This window comes from Pseudopodoces humilis, chromosome 2 (assembly GCF_049639895.1).
Source record: "Pseudopodoces humilis isolate 2021_Gansu_Grassland_sample_001 chromosome 2, ASM4963989v1, whole genome shotgun sequence".
In the NCBI taxonomy this organism is placed as follows: Eukaryota; Metazoa; Chordata; class Aves; order Passeriformes; family Paridae; genus Pseudopodoces; species Pseudopodoces humilis.
This window is the reverse complement of record NC_142201.1, coordinates 19121574-19140059: the sequence shown is the minus strand read 5'-3', so window position 1 is coordinate 19140059 and position 18486 is coordinate 19121574. Positions and strand designations below refer to the sequence as shown.

Sequence of the window (18486 nt, the reverse complement as noted above, 5' to 3'; positions counted from 1 at the left end):
TAATGCTTTTTGAAAGCTAGCTCTCATCTACAGGTAAGAAAAGACATCATGTTGTGCTCATGCCAGCCTAGGCAGAGAGCTCCTGGAAGGGATAATATGTCTTGTGATAGCCAGAAGGGCTGCTGTAAGCTCCCTATGCAGAGGATGTTGTGCAAAGCATACTAACTTTCAGGTTAAATACCTGTTGCTTAAAAGAGCCTTCTGACTCCATGTCATTCATCAGTTTTAGCTCAGGCTTTGCAATCTCTTCAAGTGGAAGGGACTACCAAAATCTTTGTTTCTGAAGAAAACCCACAAACTATCCCATTTCCCTCACCTGCTGCTGTTTGGAAGGGCAGATAACAAAAATACACTGACCACACTGAACCTGAATGTACTGCCTTTTGGAAAAAGCAGTCAGTTGTACAGTCAATGTTATCAGCATTTTAAGACATTCATTACCTGCCATGCTGACTTACCCTGCACCATCACTGACAAACTCTTCCGTGTAACCATACGTGTGCATACATTTCTGGGGGTTACATTTTTCCTTTTTTATGCCAGTATTACACAGAGCACACGAACCACAACAGCCAGCTCCAGGCACATAAGGGAAGCAGCCAGGTGGTGAGGGCAGGAGAGCAACTTTGGCCTTGCTGCCTGGTTTCCAAGGAGCTGATGGGTGCCAGTGGGTGCCACACAGGAGCGTAGGGCAGCTATGCCCAGGGAAAGCTGCTCCTTCCTGGCTGGGTCCCACCCCTCAGCCCTTCATGCCACTTCACTCAGCAGCAGACAGCTCTTCTCTTGCCTTGACCTCCTTTCCAGCTTTTCTTTTTCTCCCAATGCTTCCCCTTAGAGCAGCACCCTGACTCCACTTCACTTAGTCCTTCATGAGATGGCTTTTGCCTGTGACTGCTGGCATGACCTGAAAAGTAAGGCAATTGTTCCTTTAACTAAAACACTACTGTTTAGGAATCTCTGGGCTTTTTATAATACCTCTTCATTTTATTTTTATTTCAGCTCCCACTGCAACACCAAAGTGCATAATTACATATTAATAGGGAGTCTTGGGTGACTTAATGAGGCAAAATGGTCCCCAGTCCCTGCATGGTTAAAAATCCTGGGTCCTGCAGGACTGCAGTACTGATAGCCTTCACCCCCACCTAATAATGATAATAAACAAGCAAGAAGGATATGTTAGCAGAGTTACACAGATATGCATAAAAAGCAAGCAAGCAAGAAAGAAAGCAGTCCAACTAATCAATTAAAGTAGAGCTGTTAAATAATCAGATACAAGAGTTGTAAAAGAAGTGTGTGCATGTCTCTACAGATGCTTGTAGGTATGTAATCTTATTATTATGATAATTACTTAAGAATACCTCCCATTATCCTTTGTACTGGAAGGCAGAGAATAAACAGCAAGAAAACCCTTGATTGCATCCAAGCTATTCCACATAGACTACAAAAGTCACAATTTCCTGGCACTGCCCCAAATCAAATCCTATCGCTTCAAATGCATTAACAGACAGATACACATGTTGTTGCTTATTTTTATAGTGAAACTACTGAGTATATAATTCCAGAGGCCTTCTATTAAATGTTTTAACAAATTAAACAATTAAGTAAATATAATCAGATAAATCCAACCTTGACGTCCGTAATACGAAGAGAGACTTGTAAACAACAAGAACTATGCAGTCACTGCAAGAAAGCTTACTCACAAATTGATTTAGAGGGGAAATTACAGGTACATGCAGCTATCATGTTGCATCAGAAGCAGATTATGAGAACCCACAAATTCTAAAAATTATTCAGTTGGTGAAGTCAGGAATTTCAGGCTAAATACATTATCTCCAGACAATGACTGACCCTTTTGCCTTAAAAACTTGACTTTATTTGGGCTCAAGAGGCTTATCCACTTTCACATCCTTTCAGCTACCCCAAATCTCACCACGAGCTTTTCAGAGGACTCTGCTTGCTCAGCAGCTCCCCTGTGATTGGGTTTTCATGGCAGGTCTTCATTGCCCTGTGGAGCTTGATCCATTTGTTTAATTGTTCAGGTTACTGGGGACTTGAATTGGGGTCTCACAACCAAGGTTTACCCCGGTCACGACAAGAAGCAACATTGGAGGAGGAGTCCGATATATTGGAAGCACTGGCAAGGCAATGCTATACTCCAGCTAAATGTGACAATATTGGCTCTGAATTCAAGCTCCCCACAGGATTTGTCAGCTCAGGTCAGGCACACACCCCCAAGTCCTGAGTGCCCAGAGATGGAGCCAGCTCAGACAAGTCTGCTCAGTGCCTAAAGAAGGTTCTAGAAAACTGCCCACCTTGCATAGCTGCTTAGGAGGGTTTTCTCTCCAGACTGCACGTATCCTGCTACATAGCTCTCTGTATGACATCAGCACAAAACATTTCACACTGTAAGGCTAAAGCTGAGAAGACATTTTGTTTCCAAAACTAACATCCAGGTTTTGCTGAATGCTCATAACACAAGGCCTAAGAGAAAAGAAGTCAACAATGTTAAGACAGTGGATCAAAAACTCAAAATTTTGGTGTTGTCTTTTATGCATGTAAGAGACAGGGAGAAAGAGGAAGAAGAAAAAATGTAACATCAGTTCTTCTGGCTAACATTGTATTTTTTTAGTAAATCAAGCTCTGCTCATTGAAACACTTTGTGATCTCCTGCTAAGCATCTAATGTGTTCTCAGCCTTCTTTCATGCTCCCTGTGCTAGCCGTATCTCATTTATGTCCCTGTAAGGTGCTTTGAGCTGTAACAAGTAGGAAAGGTGCTACACAAAACACTATTCTATTCTCTCATACCCTAGTTAACTTTCAAAACCAAAATATTGCACTTGGATGCACACATGCAGCTTTGGCTGCAGCCATTGGGAGTTTTCTGCCTATATCTTCAGGGATAACATGGACCTTTATGCTTTCAAACTGCTCAGATACCAGGGTTGAGGAGGATGGGGTTGGGATCCTTTCCCCTTGGAGTAATCCTAAAAAAATTGCTGCATCATACTGCATCCATTTGAAGCCGCCTAAATGTTCATATCCGCAACAGTCATGTGGGTCACCTGCCATGGCGAAAAAAATTTCCCTGGACAAAAGGGTCTTAAAATATTTTATTACAGAAATACACTTTTCAGGCCTTAAAATAGATTAAATATATGAGAATTCCTAGAAGTCGATATTGCTCCCCTCAGGGATGCCAGACTTTATTTACAAAGCTTATATATTGCTATAGCAAGGAGTTTTCATGGATGAAAACTGCTCAGGGCATTATGATGGATAGGTGGATGGCAGTGAATGGGAAAAAAAACACATAGAAGCTCCACCTGGCTGAATGGCATTAAGATTCCCCACGGGAGTCATACAAGAATGCAAGGTTTTTCTCTACTGTTTGCTCTAACAATGACATACATACATACATACATACATAAATGAAATCACTCACAGCACTCAATAATTTATTTGCTTCGTCCTGGCCATGCATGTGCTAGAATAATAAACCACCATACGGGTGATTGTACAGTCACTGCTAGTGATTCCACACTATTGTAGCTTTGCAATAAATAGCTTAATCTTTGTTTCTTTTGAAAGATCAAAAACAATGGACACATATATCCCTGCTTTAGAATCATATTTTCTGTTGCTTGCTTTTCCCACTATTAAAAAGGATCGGTGTATACCTTTTCTTAACAGCTACATTCACAGGGGCAGAAGTAAATCTAGCAGAACAAGGATTCCTAATGCTAAAGATGCTAATGGCAAATACTCACATGTGTGTAAATAATTAATTGCTTTCTTGTTAACAAGTCCAGGTTTTTTATTCTTTGTTAGTGACCCCAAGGGTTGTTTTTTCTTTGAGAAAGGGAAACATTTAGGATTGTATCTTCCTGGTCCATGACTAATTTATAGGCTCTTGTGGCGTCAGGTGCAAAGATTCAGGATTCAATTTGTCACCCCAGGCAATTCCCACTTTAAAAGATGGTGCAGGTATTCTGCAGAAATAAATGAAGGGAAACATTAATGGTGTAAAACCAACAGTAGTATCCCCTATGGAGGTCATACCTTTCAAATTCATAGAGACACATCAATCATATCGAATGTCTTTTGTACTGGTCTGGAAAGACCATAAAGCCCTCTAATGATCTTTTACAGAAAAAAAAAATAGAATTAACATCACATTTTTCATGCTGAACAGTATCAGCTACAGCTGGGTGGAGGTTTTTGGCCTGTTTTTTCCCAGCATTTTTTTGTTGTTTTGTTGCGGGGTTGTTTGTTTGTTTGTTTGTTTGTTTGTTTGTTGGGTTTCTGGTGGGGTTGTTTGTAGGGTTTTTTAACTTTAAATTTCTTCAATTTGATCTAGCATTTCCAAGCCTACAGCTTGATACAAAGATGACAACATAGAAATGGCATAACAGAAAGAGTCAGACATCTAACAAAAGAAAATTATTTTTTCCCATTTTTTACTTTTTCTAGCTAGATCACCACTCACATAAATATTTACTTTCTGTGTATATGCAGCTCAATGGCTGCATTGTTACTGACTACAACTGAACTCAAACAAATGTGTCTTGTTAATAATTCCCCACCTGCTTCCCCAATATGTCTCTGGGACTGATTCTGGGAAAACCTCTTCTCATGGGGGAGAGAGGAGCATATGTGAAAGATGTCCTGACCTCTGATCATGAACACTAGAGACCTACTTGGCTCAGAAATTCCAGAATCAGATCAAAACACTAAACCTCTTTGTTTTCCTTTCTGTAAAATGGGAGCACTTTGTACAGATTTCCTTATGCTGAAAAATACTGTGCAAATGCAAGTTAATTACAGTGTAACTACTTGAATACTTCCAGGAGGATGACTGATTCCAGGGGATTTAACAACATGATGAATTCTGTGTATGAGACATAACATTTTTATCTCTTTTCCTCTTTAAAATTCATTGTAAACACTTACATGAAAAAACCATACTGCTGTATGACTCTTAGGACTTGAAAACTCAGTATCTTAAGAAAATGCTGCTCACATGGCTTCACATTTTAATATTTTGCTTTGCTTCTTGATTGCATTCACTTGGATTTGGTATTTAATCTGAGAACTCAAGAAACCCTTAGAAAATAATGTTCAAAGACTATTGAAAATAGGTGCTACAATTTTCCAGAGAAAAGCAAGTAACACATTAATATACACTTTTTAGTGCTAACTATTAATTACAGAGTGGTTAAGTGTTTTAGATGTGTCTCTTCTTTAAAAACGTTTGCACTCTATGTGTGTAGGGATGGTATTTTATGTTCTTTAAATGTCAAGATAATTTTGCAGACTTTAACATTATAATGACACCAAATTTAAGTCATTAAAGGAGAGATTTATCTCACATTTTAAACATCGAAGTTAGGGGTTAAATCTAAGTATTCTAAGTACTCTAAGTATAAGTTAAATCTAAGAGTTTCTCCTATAATGCAGAAAGACACAAACCTCCAGAAGGCACCTATGAGAAGACTTATCCTTCAGAATTAACAACAAAGCAATTTGTCATTTTGATTCATGGAGGTTAGCAAAGATAAATCCCCATTTTAATTAGTTATCCAGGAGGGATAACAGAAGGAAAAGCAACAAGGAATAACATAAAACATATTAGTAATATGAATCTAACAAAAGATGAAACAGAGACCAAGCAGAATTTCCTCCGTTAGTATTCAAGAGGAGGTAAGGCTGAAGTTATAATCATCTGTCAGAAAAGTTTCCTTCTGGATTTAGAGGGAACAGTTTCCAGTACTATTGTCCATAGCTAAAAAATATCCAAACCCCAGACACAAAAATCATCTGAAGAATCAGTGTTTAAAAGTCTCATATGATGCATTCTCCTGTATTTTTCAGCCATTCAAAACTGAGATTTTTAGCTTTAGTCATGTTACTTATCCAAACAACCATTTTCAGTTACCACATGACATCTGTAGACTGCAGTAACCTCAGCGGGAGCTCTATCAATGTATTTAGGCTTAAAAAAAAATTGTACCCATCAATTTCTTGGTACTTAGGTCAAGAAATGTTGGTAGCACCCACATTAATGCGATATGGCAACTGAAGATAGCTGCTGAATTTTTTAAATGCCTGGCTCCACAGAGATTAAAATTTCTCTTTTTTAAACTAGGGTATTTCAAGTTCTATATGTCAAGGCAATTTCTATCACTCCATATTTCAAGGCATGAAATTTTTATTTTATGATGGTAAACATTAGGGCTTCAATAGCCTTATAGACTTGCTTTTCACAAAAGGATTCAATACAAATTCTCACCATTCATCTGAAACTTACAGTATATTTAGAAATTCAATTAAAATATTTTTATACTTATTATATAATTATTAACGGAGTACTACTTTTGTTTAGTGACCCAAGTTGAAGGGAGCAGGATGGTTTGTACTGCAAACATGAGCACGAAGTGAATATTTAATACCAAGAAAATAAACCTCTAAATAAGAGGCCAGACTGTCACTCAAACCTACAGGAGTGGATTGCAGATAACGCAGCCTTTGAGAGGATATAAGAAATAACAAGACATTGGCAGGCAAATAGACCAAGGAGGCTTCCTGGATCTCTTCCACTAATAAACGGTCTCCATTTTGGCAAGAGATATCTATAATTTGTAACTGGTTTTGATCTCAGAGAAACTTTCCTGCATTTCTGGAATGAGGGAAGACTTTCTATTGGGAGGCTGTGATATCAGTCCCTTTAGGTGGAAGGCCGGGATAGAATTTGACACTCACGCAGTGACTGGTACTGGTTTCAAAGATTGTTCTTATCTCTTCTTTTCAGAAACCAAGCAGAAAATCACAATGTTGTGCCTGACAACAGTAGAAAATATAAGGTCATAAATTGCTCCCTGTTTTGCTCAGATGCCAATTCCACACAACACAACAGATATTTTTCTCTCTGTCACCACCAGTGGCTCTTACACCAGCTATCATGAAAGCAAGGACAGAAATTACACAGTGCACATGTTATTTGCACTTTTATTCTGCATACTTGTAATAGTGGGAACACATAATGAGGGAGACAATTTTCTGGTTTCATTCAATTAAATAAACATTTTACCCACTAAAATCAGACATTTCATAACAACATTTTCCTTTTGAAAATAAAAATAAATATACACCTAACATTTCCATCTACATATTATTGCCTATATTTTGCAGTAGTGAAAGATGTACAGCAAAGAATCAAATGGGGAAAAATTTTAAACATTTCCTTGTCCCACTGGGAGTTAGTCCTCAGACAGGCTAGCTTTTGAAAACAGTATTTGAGAGTATTCGAGGAATTTTAAAACGTATCTGTATGGAGAAAGTTATTTTTTTACTTGCAAAATAAATTAGCTGCAGACTAGCAAACCTTTAAACAAAATATCAGGAGGGACATTGTTACCAGAGATGAAGTCCTGCCCAGCAGGTTACTCAACTACAAAGGCATATTTAAATTGTGCTTATCCCAATTCCATGTGGGCTCCTGTGGAGAGATTCCTGGGGCTGCATACATGTGGAACTAATCAATCAGATAAAAACATCCACAGCTCCTAAAAAACATATTCTGTGCTCAATGTGATTTTGGCACAAATATGTTATTTAATATCATACCCGATCCAGGTTACAAATTGGCTGGGATCTGCCCTCTAATGAAGATGCTTTGCTACCTCAGGTGTTCTACACATGGCCAAACAGTTTTTAACTAACTTCCCTCATTAGAGCAATTATTAAGGTCTTAGCTTTAACAATACTATGGAAAACAGCTATTCAGGAACCTGTACTTGCTTGGCAAAAAATCTCAGGGGTTGGAAGACAGGCATCAATTCCTCATTAGGTGCTTCTGGCTAATTAAGATGTTGACTGAGCCTATGTTAATCAAGGTCCATCAAACTATGCTTTATTAATATGTAAATTGGTAAACCCTTCCACAACTGCCCTACCATCTGAACTCTAGCTAAGGGCTCCAAAAGAGACAATAACTGGAGTCGTAATTTATGTTTTCAGTTGGGGAAATCATTTCCTGAAAACAAAGGAATTGCAAGGTAGAGTGCAAATGTATATTGTTTCAAACTGCACATGGATACATTAGACAAACATTACAGATACGCAGAACAATGTGAAAGTTTAAAGGTGTGTCAACAAAAGGACTCCATGTGAGTGACACTTAACAAAAGGAAAGCATTTCTTTCCTCAGATTAATTTCCCAGAGGTGATGGACCCATACAGATGATGAAGAGAGGTACATCTAGAAGTCAGTTCCAACCATTTAAGAGAGAATTTATGCCAAATTAGATAAGTAGAATATTATGATAGATATCTTGAAAATAACTGTTTTAGTCTGAACACATACTAACAGAACATAGAATAACCTTAGGAAAGTCTAATATTCAGATGACCTAAGATATAATGAGCACGCCTGATGTTTTCTATCAACTAGTCCTAGATGTTAGCAGCTCAGCATCTTACCAAGGCCACATGAATCAGTCCAAGGAGACTGTCTCCCCTTGGCTAGGGGTTTATACAGAATTTAAATAATTGAGATAAGGTCTATATAGGTCTCAATTGTTTACAAAGCCAATGAGAGTCCTAATTTAAGCATTCAAAGTAGGTGCCTTCAGAAGATAGGACAAATACAATTTCCTCCTTCCTTCCTGCTTTCCTCTTTCCTCCTATTACCATAATGAACAGAACACTTTATGTTAGTCCATAAATAACTCTTTTGCTTCAATAGTAGTGATGTGATAAAAACGTGTAATAAAAATCAGCAGTTATTCAAATTGTGGGTAGCTGCCTGCAGACAGGCTAACCGTGAAAGCTGGCACAATAGGCAGGGATGATCGAGTCCACATGAGCAGTGGAATGAGAAGAGCAGCTGAGATGTCCTCCCTGTTGAGGGGGTCTGTGCATAGGGGCCTCATTTCAGAGGCCCTGGCAGAGCTGCTTCTCCAGAAAGGCAATGTGTCACAAGGTCCTGTGTCACCTCTCAGTCCCACCAGGGTGTCTGAGGTACCTTAGTGCATCTCCAGTGGCACTAAATGCCCATGTGTGGGCAAGAGAATTGTACTTCAGGTGCCTGCTGTCACTTGAGCTGAATCCAATGTAGACACTTATGCACAGTTGCCCCATTTTTAGTATCTTAATCTGGAACTGAATGCCAACCAGGTTGTATTGCACATTCTCCCAGCTTTCACTCTTACTGTTCTCTCAGCATCTACTGACATTTCAAAACAGTTTCTAGGCAATTTATTGACTTAGAGAGCAAAAGGTGTGGAGTACAGAAACAGCCAGAAAATGGAGTAGCACCTAGTGCAAAGTCTAGTATTTAAGAGAGGTGCAGAGGCAGTCAAAATTCATTGTTCCTTCATTTGCCTCATGAGAATGCTATGAAAGTCTTTAAGTCCCAAAGTCTCAGCTCTTACACCAGTTCTACACTGGGTTTGCACTGGGTAAGAAGGACCAACACAGGGAAAAAAAAACATGCATTTTTGTAATGTGGATGAATTTTGACTGACAGGTTGACCCTCAGCTTCCTTTATTTAGCATTGAACTATGATACTCCTATTCATGGAAGTAAAAATAATCAATTTCTCTTTTCTGTCTGTATGCAATCCAGAAAACTTCAAAAGTTCTTACAAATCTCCATAGATGTCAGCTAATAATGTGTTGGACAGACTCAGGTATTGTTGGAAGCTAGAAGTTCTTTCCCCTTAGGAAATCACTGGTGGTCTTTCCCAAAGTGTCAGCCAAAATTAAAATTTCAGTCATTTTTAATTGGATTAGACCACACATTTCTATAATTTCACTCTGCATCAGCTATGACAGACAGCATCCTGCCCAGTCTGCCATACCCCATGGGCTGAATTTTAACTGCTAATGGACCAAAAGTCAATCTCCTAAAACCTGAAAGTTTATCATGGAAAATGAATCCTACTTTTCTAGAAAGAACAGAGATTTCAAAGATGAAGATTACTGACATCCAACTAGGAGGTACAACATGCTAGGAAACAATACAGCTTTTCAAAGATGAAGGGACATGGCCATATATTACTGAAGCACACCCCAGTAAGAGAGTGGGATGTGTGTGAACTCTTCAAACCATAGCCCTGTATCATTACAATCTCCCACAGATCATACATTCAAACCATCCTGCAGATGATCTCCTACTCAGCAGTTCAATGTCTGCCTGTTTACAATGGATTTAAAAACAAGAACATCCCAAGATATGGAACACACTGTGATTCTGAGGTGCTGGAGGATGTGCATAACAGAATGATGCATCAGCAATCGCACAGATTTCCATCACAAAGTTTTGAAAGTTACAGAGACATAGCTAGAAACTATAAGTATCATTGAAATATATATTAAAAAATACTCTACCTGTTCTATATTCTATTGCTTTATGAGTAAAAAAAATACTGAATTGGTATCTGACTACTTTCACAGCACTTTCTAAAAAATGATAAATGACAATTTTGAAGCAGCATTCAAAATCTCTTGTTTTGTCAGGCAGTCAAGTGGGATCTGTGCTTGCTAATTCCCATCCATTCCCACTGCTATCCTCCTGCTGCTTACTGTTTGCAACTTCCCAGGAGAGCCCAGGTGTGTTTTCCTCCTGTTAGGGATAAGACAAGTAGAATTCTTTTGGAGTATGCTTAGCCTGACTTAGTGACATTCACTTCAGGTAGTAATTCCTAGGAAGATGGGCAGCCTTCAGCTCTAAGTGTAAGCTTTGTGAATCCTCTGTCTAATAACAAACATAGAAAGTGTTTAGCTAACATGAAAGATGTTTGATGTTTGCATGAGTCTTTTCAGATCTGTTCAAACAACAGATCTTACTGTGGTGTAAGCAAGAGTACAAGTGTAAGAATACTAACAAAACCAGCTGGGAAAAAATCTGCAGTGTGCCAAGTACATTTTAATAAATTTTCATTAATGTTTACACACAAATAATATAGAAAATGCACCCTTTTTTCTTTTTCGGGTTTGTTTGGTTTGGTTTTTTGTTTGTTTTTTTTTTTTGCTCTACATGGTGTTTATGTGACATTTGGACCAAGAAATGTGAAGAAACTCATCAAAAAATCACCTAACTCCAACACAGCAACAGTGTGGCAGCTCCACCTCCAAAGTTTCTTTTACAGAACAGTTTATGTGTTTTGAGAAGCAATATTGCTGTTTTGATCTGCATAAACCTTTCAGTTGTGACAAACAGTAGGTAGCTAGTGATGCTTAGATTGCTCAAATTTTATAAGTAAGTGGATGTTATGTTTGCTTATATGTTTCCCTCTACCTTTAGAACTTTGTTCTGCTTTAACTTAATTAGAGACACTTATAGCCAAGATTTACTTCTTTATGCATAAATGTGATTTTGGTGGTGATCAAGGCCCTTTTTCCAACATCATGACCATATAAAAGCCCATGTATCTCTGTTTTTTAAAAATAGATGGGATAGCCAATTCTCTCATCCAGACAGGTAATTTCAGGATGCTTTGGCAAAACAATTTTAGTGTAGTTCCTTTACCATCCAGAGCTATAAATCAGTTTTAAGTTCGGTTGAATTAGATGACTATTTTTCTTCCAAAATACAATTTGGAAATTTAGAATTCATGAAAACTGGGAAAGAAGTAGCAGAAAATGCATCTCTTTTATCTCTGCAAACTAAAGGATGCTGTTGAACAGTTTAGAAACACTGAACCAACCAGAGTAATTTCTCTTTTACAGAACCTAGGATCCTCAGCTGGTGTATCGATTACCAGAGAATGCATCCTGCTTCTGTTTGCATGCAGTGAAACCAAGGATGTGAAATAAACATTGCCCCCTGGAGATCCTGTTACCTTTGCCTACATACAACCAGGAGAAACCTAACCAGAAATATCGGTTTATTGTCATTTGCTAGGACTGACACTCATCACTAAGAGTAGGTACAAGTATGTGATAAAGACAACCCTAAATTAACTTTTATTTTTAAGGTAAGGAGTACCTCATAGTTGTGGTAGTATTCCAAGAGTCATGGCCATACCTAGTGGTGGAACACAAAGAGATTAATTAAGTCTCCTTTGCTTCTAAAGCTGTTAATAAGCTGAAGAGAGGGAACATTTTTATTATAACCCCTAAAATACTGCTGTCACATTCTTATATTAATACAGCATTCTTATATTAAATTACTGAATTTTTCTATCCTTGGGCCCCTCTAGCACATCTCATTAGTGGTTGTTTTTGTGGGGATTTTTGTTTTTAAGCCAAAAGAAAACCATAGTAACTGTGCATTTCCCAAACCATTTCATTCATGAATGGGAAATGAGTCTCCAAATCTTTACTCACATGAGTAACCACATTGATATCCTTGGGCCTTCCATTATTAACAGCTAGAACTGTGAGTATAAATCTGCAGGATTTGGATGTGGCACTCCATTACTTCATAGGAGTGAAATCTGTAGCTGAAATCAATAGCTAAGCATGTGAGGCATATAAAAGATACACATTCTTTCATGGAGGTCTGATTGCAATGCATCTCTCAATTTTGTTTCGGCATCAACAAATAAGCATATGATTGTAAAGACACATACAGACTATAGGCAGTAATTACAAAGACACATTTTAGATAGACATTCTAGCCTCAATAGAGGAATAGTCCATCAGAAAGAACAGAATAATAGTGAAAAAGGTCAACACTTCTTGAAAAACTAACATAGTAAGTCACAGACCAAGTTTTTGGTTCTCTGTCAATCAGTAGTGTAACTGTTGTCAATCATTCCTTCTTACCTTGTTTGTGATTTTTGAATAGCTACAAAAGAAACTTTTGTTGGTAATTATGGTCTTTACAATTCGTCTGAGTCACAGGCAGGATTTTCAGAGCCTGCCTGTGGAATAGGCATGGTAATACCCCAAGCTGAGCTCACGTATGTCCGACCAATTCAAGCTAAACTTTCCCACGATAATATGAAAGGAAATAAAAGATTCTGACCAACACAAGTCACTATTCTAGAAATAACAAAAGGAACAGGTCAGCCAGGATCTTATGGTTTAGCATTCTTTTTTTTTTTTTTTTCCTCTTAGAGAAGATAAACATGATAACTTTTCCTCTGGAAGGATGCAGTTAGACAGGATATGCACCTGTGCATCTTGGATCTTCTGAAAGAGTATTTCTGTTCTCTGCCTAATCACATGCTTCCCATTACACTGATAGAAGCATTCTGCTAAAAATACTGCCAATAACTAATGCTTCTTAATTTATTTTTTAATTCTTGAATTCCCCTAGGATTTCACCTCTCTTCTAGTATTTTCACCTTCCACAGATACATTTTTGTTTTGTTTTCTTTGGCTATCAATTTATCTTGGCCCTGCTGAAAACATGAAGAAAGGTTCTCAAATAAGACCCAGTTTTGGAGTTGATTCAGCAAAGTAACAAATCTGATAACATCAAAGCAAGAACATCTGAAACTATGAATTAGGCAGAACAGATCTTTCAACAAATTGCAGCCTCTATAAATTTACCTGTTTCCAAACAGCCAGGTCTGTTTATTTGCTTATTTTCCTAGCTTTGCCTAAAGAAAGGCTCAAACAACTTTGGAAAAATAAGAGCAAAGTTGTTCAGTGGAAACCAGCCTCTGTACTGTAAACAGTGCCTCTCCCCAAACTGCAGCTGCACAAAGCAGAGACAATGCAGGAACCCTCAGCATCATTAACCAACTTCCCTTCCTCACCAAACAGTCGCTTCGATAAAGCAATTACAATAGCATCACGGAACAGTAGAACAAGGGAAAAAAAAAATAACCTTACCAGCTTCTCCTACAGTACAGAGCTGAAAGGAAAACAAAACCCCCAGCTGCCGTATCGCATGCAATTGGTCTCTCAGAATGAACTGACTGAAAGAACTATGAAAGGCTAAAGTCTTTCGGCCCCCTCTGTTCAGCCTCTCTTCAGCTCCCACTCTCCGAGCTTCCTCACAAAGCCATTCTCCTGCTCCCTAATCCTCGCAGAGGAAAAAGCAGCGCGCACCAAATGCCTCCAGCGGGAGCGATGCTCCGGGGGGTGGGGAGGAGATGCTGGAGCGCTCAGCGCCAGCCCCGCAGCATCCTCAGCAGCACCGCTCGGGAACAGCACCAGGGCACACACGGCACGGCAGGACAAGGCACGGAAAAGTGCTCGTCCCCACTCATCACCCTCTCAGCCACTCACTCCTGACACCACAACACCCCTGGGTGCTTGCAAGAGCCCCCCGCATGCACCTCAGTTAGCCTGCGCTGAAGTAATTAGGCTTTGTTTCTTTTATAATTAGCCACGTGACTTCCGAAAGCTCTTCTTGGGCCTTAGGTGTTTCTTTTTCACAAAGAACATGCAAGTAAATCTTAAATATTTCAAACAGCAAAAGGACAACAAAGATGCTCCCCCAGAAAATCAATAACAAAATTACAAGAAAAGAGACCCCAACAGACACAAAATCAATAACATTATGAGTCACCACATTAAAAAACCACCAGTGCCCCCCTGAAATGCTTCTGATAGCTAAAATCAGAACAAGTAATTGAATTTTTTTCAATGGGTAAACGATTCTATCTTCATTTCCAGTTTTTGCAAAAAGAGAACAATTTTTAATTCAAATTATCTTAAAAACATGAGACAGATATTGAGATAACATCCCCTGCATAGCCTCTGCTTTGCAAGAAAACATTAAATCTTTGTTAAAGGAACACTGTTGTCAAAATAGTTTTTAGCACGAGTTTTACTTCTCCACAAGAGGAAAAAAAACCTCAGGAACAGGCAGCTGCCACAAAGTAAATGAAAGACCTAGAAAAGCAGATGGCATAATTTCACATCTTAAATGTTGGCTGTGAGCCTCCCAGTAATAATTTATAAGGAGACTTCCTCCTGCTTGTTCCTCTGCTTGGCAGCATGCTGTTTGAGCCTTTCAAGCAAAATAAATAGACTTCAAGCCACCAGCTTCACACACACTAACACTTACCAACGCTATTCCAACCTGACACAAGCTGACTTTGTTCCTCTGTGACCCTGGAGAGAAAACCAAGGTGACAGTTTGATGGATGTGATCTCTTTTCACAATGTGGGCAGTGACTTCACAGCCCTGTCTCCCCATTATTGCTTAGCTGAAGGAGGAGACAGGAGCAGAGGAGAATCTTCCACCATACAGAGCCATTTTAACAGTGAACCAAATGTGGCTGGTTCACTATTAAACCAAATGCCTGGAACACATTTTCCTACCTAAAATGTGAATTTAAGTGATCCCTTTTCACTTTTCTTTGAGGTTGGGGCCAAGGGCAGAAGGAAAAGGCTTCAAGAGGAGGAATTAATCCAAATAGTTTATTTCAGATGTGTTTTAGTTTAAGAAAATAGTGGTATCACCAGAGAACAAAGGAAAGAAGGAAGGAAATCAATAATTTGGTTTGTTTCATTTATGACCAAAGAACACTTGGACTGTGACTTTTGTGAATTATCTCTTAACTGTGCTAATTCAATTATTGAACCATGAATCTTGAACAACTCTTTACTGAACAAAGGTCTCACTGCAGTAATCTGAGGCAATTGCATTGTGATGTCTTTTATTTATTACCTAAAAGACATCATAAAATATCAGAGGATTCATGTATCTTAAAAATGGTGTCTGCAAATTCAGTATTTGAATGCAGATTCTCTGATAAAATGAATTCAGAATTTTTTTTATGAGATTAACATATTTAAAATAAACATCATGCCAGACTTCACAGAACTCTTTATGAAGAAATTGCCTTTCCATGAAAAAGGTTGAAAAAGGAAGATGGTGAATGAACTCTGAAATGTAAGGCTTCACCTCCACAGGCTTGAGCTTATTAACAGATTTCCTAATGCCTGCAGTTGGCCTCTGATTTCCTTAGAGAGGAGCACAGGTTGTTAATGTATTGTTAATATATTTTGGTCTTTGTTTCTGATTGTTCATCTAATCAGATGGATTCATCATGAATCCTGGAGGGTGTCAGATCTCTGATTTTGCAGGTGAATACTGGGGCCAAATGACCTGCTCCAAGGAAGTCTCTGGCCAAAAGCCAAATCTCTGCTGTTCCAGAATAGTTCACCCCAGCTCCAGTGATCCTCGTGCTCTAGAAGATGATTTCTGAAAACAGGGACTAGTCTACTTATGTATGAGAAACGGCTTAAGATGGTCTGTATTTGTTATCACACAAATTATATTACTATTGTTTCTAGTTTGGAATTTGATATTCACAATGCTGTCAAAAAATGTGAGCTCCTTCATTCTTTCAAAAAATAGTGCTGCCTTTTCAAAAAGATGCACTTTGTTTCAGATAACAAGTGCTTCCATATTTACAAATATTTTTGTTTCTGTAGAATATCTGTGAGGTAGTACCCAACTTATGATGCTGAAAGGTAATCAAACAAAAGATAGAAATTGATTGATATTCAAAAAAGCAAAATTTGACAGATTTAGACAGAGGAATATCAGCAGTTATCGAGTTCCATCAAATCAAGTCCAATTTCTAGTTTGTTTTTATTTTTTTTCATAAGAACCACCTTCTAATTACACTCTTTGGTGACCCCATTCTGGGACTTAGGAGGGGACTCTAGCATGGTGAAAGTCATGTGGTACGAATTTCACCCTTTTAAAAGAAGTTTTAAAAGATGTGCTTGTGAACCATTTATATCCCAATTACTTCTAAACTGCCACCATTACTTCTTTGTCTCTCCCTAACAATCTGAGAGCATTCCCATTGTAAAGAAGGAAGTATCTTAAACATTTTAGAAACAATAAGGCCTCTTCACAGACCATTTGATATAAATACATTACCTCTAAATAAAAATGTTTGTACCATCCAGCAGGCGGTTAACTACGCTATGCACAAATGAGACGAGCTCTACCGATCAAAAGGAAGAATAAAGCATGGAAAATGTATCCATCTTTGTACTTGGAAGCTTGCATAGAGGAACAAAAAATTCCAAATAGGACGAAAGCATCAGGCACTAAAATTTTGGAAGAGCTCATTTTTCTCATTCTTGTAGCAGAATGTAACTTTCAGACTCAGGATAAATATCTGAAGGCAATTTGATCTTTAGGAAATAGCAGCAGGTTTGCACACTCTGAGCCATAAGTTCTTTTCTGCTTGCTCAAAACTATGTCCTCTTATCTGTATAATGTGTCCAAAGCACCTTTTTTTGCACCACATTTATTTCTTTACATGTTTCTAGGATTAACAAAAAGCATAAGGCTCTTGGATAAGGTTTTCATTTGGGTAAGAGCCATACATGTTTAATAGCAACCGTGGGAGCAATTCAAAGAATCTTTTCTACAAGCGGAGTGGTGCAGGCAATTGCACTAGAAAAGACTCCAGCAAAACTAAAGTTTTCTAAGCTCTTTGAGACTTTGTGACTGATTAGTGCAATCTACTGCAGCTCTCTGATTATTGTTTCTTTTTTCACCACAAACTCCCAGTAATTCTTAAAGGCACTGCAGAAAATGGAATCACAGAAAGACTTGGGCTGGAAGGGACCTTAAAGATCACCTAGATCATCTGGAGTTGGCATATCTTTATAAACAGAAGGAAATGCACATTTTAAAGTTACACCATCTGAATTTAAAGCATTTGATTGAGAAACATGAGTTCCACAGTCAGTGGATGCTCTAGAGAGTACACTTTTTAATGGGATCCTTAACACAGTCAATTAATTTTAAAAGTTTACTCTTCAATGGTAATGTTGTTTAATTATCTATGCCCATATAACATATATATGTCAATTTTCAGAGATATTCTTTATCTACTCAACCGGATTTTTCTTCTGAGAAAGCATCAGGTAGGCAGCTCTGCAAATTGGAAGAGAAATGACCCAGCAAGAGGGAAGGAAGGATTAGCAATGAGAGGAAAACACAGTAAAAAAACATAGTTGGGTAAAAAGGGAGAGAAATTAAAAATTCTGATGGTTAGAGTCACTTGAGCAAGAATGTTACTGAAGTCAGTGTTTCACTTTGTCAAGAGTTATCTAATAGCATTTCCCTGGGGTTTGATCTCCATGGGCTCAGTCCAAACCCGCTCTCTGCCTTTGTTTCAGAGTTGGATGAAAGCAAGGACTCAGCAGTGCAGCTGGGTTTACATTAGGAGTGTATGTGTGAAGCTGAGGATGTCTAGCTTGGAACTTCAAAGCATGTCAGCCAACACTGGTGCATCAACCTGCAAACTTCAGTAAATACGTCAGTCCTCCTCAAGTCAGATAGAAGAGCAAAATTAAAACAGCAAAGTAAAAGAGCAGCATGGGGCTTGCACAGCACTAAATCTTCATTCCTCCTTCAGCAGTAAGATACAAGGGGCAATAAAGGTTCTCTGTAAATTTGGCAAGAAAACACATTGTGAGTGCCTTTTCAGAAGCTTTGGCATGTATAGCATGCTGGTCAAAGATAAGCCAACACTATAATTTTGGACAGTGGGGTACACCTCTTGTGCAGCCAGGAAAAATTCCTGCAATCCAACCCTTCTGCT

At 38.4% G+C, this 18486-nt stretch overlaps 1 protein-coding gene across 2 annotated transcripts in view; it reads right to left on the bottom strand.

The window, feature by feature from the left end:
* Positions 1–18486, bottom strand: part of MID1 (midline 1) — a 238100-nt gene that overhangs the window by 157593 nt on the left and 62021 nt on the right. The window contains exon 1 of one of the 2 annotated variants that reach the window (XM_088051779.1): positions 13790–13878. The exons of the other annotated variant lie outside the window; for it this stretch is intronic. The gene's annotated coding sequence lies outside the window, so the exon portion shown is untranslated. Of the gene's footprint in view, positions 1–13789; positions 13879–18486 lie in introns of those variants that run through there. 2 annotated transcript variants of the gene reach the window in all.